Here is a 3,396-nt window from a genome sequence, read left to right on the forward strand (position 1 = left end):
GGTAACGGTTTTCTAGTCCCTTCATTAATTTAATCCTAATACCGTCGTTATTGGGTCTCATTAAAGACGAAGGGTCCATTACCTTCATTAATCATAACTCCTACGCTCAGGGAGAGACCTAGCAATTTCTCGTCGGCCCCAGGGGCGCCGCTGAGGCGGTTCTTCCGGTTCCACAGAAAAGGGCCCCCAACTTTGGGGGGCCTAAATCACGCAAAAAATACAAGGGTTAAACCGCGATTTCCTTTTCCTTTTCCTTTGATTTTTCGCCGAATCCAGCGTAGGTCGCGGCGGCGTAGAATCTCTCGGGGTAAGCGAGGCCGAGCTCGCCCTTGCCTTTGAGATCGAAGAGGAGATCGATCTCTCGAGATCCAAGAGGTCTGGGTGGCGGGAGGAGTAGGCTAGGTCACTAGGTGGCTTCTTGATCTCGAATCGTCTTCCAATTTCTGACGCCTGTGAGAGATTCTGCTCGTGATTCTCTATTGACGGAGATCTCCACCGCTGGGAATGGCGAGCAACGTCTCCGCTGTCTACATCTAGGTCATCGATGACGTCGTAAGCAAGGTTCGAGACGAGTTCATCAAATCCGGCGCCGGCGAGGCGGTGCTGAACGTGCTTCAAGCGGTAATTTCAGTGTTCTTTTGACGAGAAATGTTGAATTCTAGGGTTTTCATGGCGATTCCAGTGACCAGTGTTTGATGTTGATTCTAGGGAAAATTGGTGTAGTCTTTTCCATTCTGCAGTCGTTAATGTGTTGATTTGGAGACTGGATGAACCGTAGAATTGGTTAATTTTGCTTGTCGTGCTAATTTATTGGTAAATTTACCAAATTTTGGTAGTTTTCAGGGGCTGACTGTTTATCCCTTTGATATAATCTTTTTTTGGGGGGGAGATTCCCTCTAATTGTTGCCGCTGAAAACAGGTGCTGGGCAGAGGGGGCGCTGGCGGTGGAGTTGGGCAGAGCGACATGATTGTATGCCAACGTGAAAATTCCATCTAATTTCATATATTTTACTGTTTTTTTAGTTGAAATTGTTCTTGATTTCTAACTAATTTAGAATCTTGCAATAAAATCAAATGAAAGAAGAATTTTAAAAGAGGTGAATTTATCACTATGTTGATGATTAAATTAAATGGATGAAGAATGAACTTTAAAATATATGAATTTGTCACTATGTTGATGATTAAATTTTAAAAGAGATGAACTTGATTTTTTTCTCTGTATTTTCCTTCTCTTCCCTCCAAGATGAAATAATGTGGGAATAGGACAGTGGAATCCATGGCCAAGCAGCTGAATTCACATGTTGTCGGCGTCGGCCCAGCACCGCCAAGTGACCGCGCTTGCCCCGTCGTCGTCACGGTGAAACGCCAACGGCTGGAATTTGTTGTGTGGTAATTTTACACTTAAGTCCCCCATAGTTTATCCTACTTTGCACTTTTGCCATAAAATACCTATACTTAAAAGCACCCTATAGTTTTGTTTGATGTAATTGCATTCAAGTACCCTATAGTTTCTCCTCACTTTTTTTGGCAGCAATTTATACCATAAAGTTTTAATAAGTTACAATTGTATACCTTCACTTGTTGCATTAGATTGTATACCTTAAATTTTTAAAAGGTTGCACTTAAATACCCTAAAGTTATTAAAACTAACACTGTAATATCCTCCCCTATGCAAATTTAAGGGTATTTAACTTGTTGCATTGGATTTTGTATACCATATGTTTGCTGATTTTTAAGGGGTGCACCTTGTTTTTCAATGCTAAAATCTTAACTCACAAGCACAATTGCAAAGCAGGGCTGTGAGTTCTTTTTTATGAATCTATTGTGGATGTTTGAGTGACAGTGAAGGCTAAGTGTTTAAAATGTTCAATAGCACGATGCTCGATGAAGACTTGTCTATATTAAATGCAAATTAGAGATTTTCATGTTTGATGATTAGTTGACTTTAATGTTTGATGCCCACTGTAAACAAAACATGGATTTTCCCCCCTGACTACTAATTTTGATTTTTATAACTCTTTGACCTTACACAAGCCATTCAAAGAACAAAACTTGTTTGATGTGGAAATTTAAGGACGAGTTTAAAATTATCTCTATATAATTCCTCAGCTTTATGACACAAATTGAATGATAACATCAACTATGTACTAAGGCCTATGTAAGTATCTTTATATTGAACAAGTAAGATGAGAACGTGAAAATAATAAAATGCTTATACTAAACATGTAAAGTGAGAAATTCACTCATCGTCTACAAAGGAATCAACCTTTATCTTCCTATTAATCCCCCTTGAAGCTTATTGGAAACCTTCTGCTACCTGTTGACTTATCATGAATCCTTTTTTATTTTGTTTCTTGCCTTGGGCTTTGACTTATGGAATGCAGTTTAACTTGCCAATTTGCCATTGGTCCTTGTAGCGGTAGCTTAAGGTACATGGAATGATATACTTGCTGCAGATTTGAGAAAATTTGTTCTATAGTACAACCGCAGTATGAGCATATCTTCAATGCTGTACATGCTACTTGTTTGAGCACATGGATATACGCTAATATACTTTATTATTTAATATTTTTCCTCCTCTTTCAGTTGTTGTTCTGTGTTTACTGTTAGACTTTGGACTTAAAAAAGGTAGGACAATAAATATTCTTCACATTCTATTTTATTTACTCACTGTTCGTACATATACATTACGATAAAATTCTTTGACTTCCACATTTTAAATATGTTAATGAAATAAAAGCTTTCTTTGCTTTCTATTACACTTTACTTGCTGACCCTGCTTTGCAATTATATACATGTTGCAATTATATTTCCTACTTTGTAATTAATATACCCTTGTTTTGTTTAATTGCACTAAAGTACTTATAGTTGTATACAGATCTTATATACCTTGTAATTAATTCACTGCAATTATATATTCCAATTAATATACCAATTTATATACCTTGAAATTAATTCCTATAGGTGTGCTCATTTTCATATGTATATGTATGTTGTAAGTGTAATTAGTTTTATGTGAATTAGCATAGATTAGCAGCAAAAGAATTAGAGGTGAACAATCACTTGAGTTTGTTGGTTGGCCCTTTATTCATTGAACCATACTATATATCAATTTAAATTTGTTAGTGATCCTTCTTATTTAAAATGGAGTTTCCTCTTCTAATTTGCTGGATCCCACTGTCGGTGTGGTGTTAGATGAAGTCTTGGAAGAAGCACCCAAATGGAAGGTCTTACACGTAAGTGAGTTCCTTTGCTTTGGTAAGCTTCTTTTTAATTTGCCACTCTGCATTTACTTTCTTGTGGGTTTTTGAAACAAATCTTGTTTATGATATGTGCTTCAGTGGATGGCTTGAGCTAGATCACAAATTTGATAATGCTATTTACCCATATATGCAT

This window comes from Asparagus officinalis, unplaced genomic scaffold (genome assembly GCF_001876935.1).
Source record: "Asparagus officinalis unplaced genomic scaffold, Aspof.V1 AsparagusV1_Un257, whole genome shotgun sequence".
Classification (NCBI taxonomy): Eukaryota; Viridiplantae; Streptophyta; class Magnoliopsida; order Asparagales; family Asparagaceae; genus Asparagus; species Asparagus officinalis.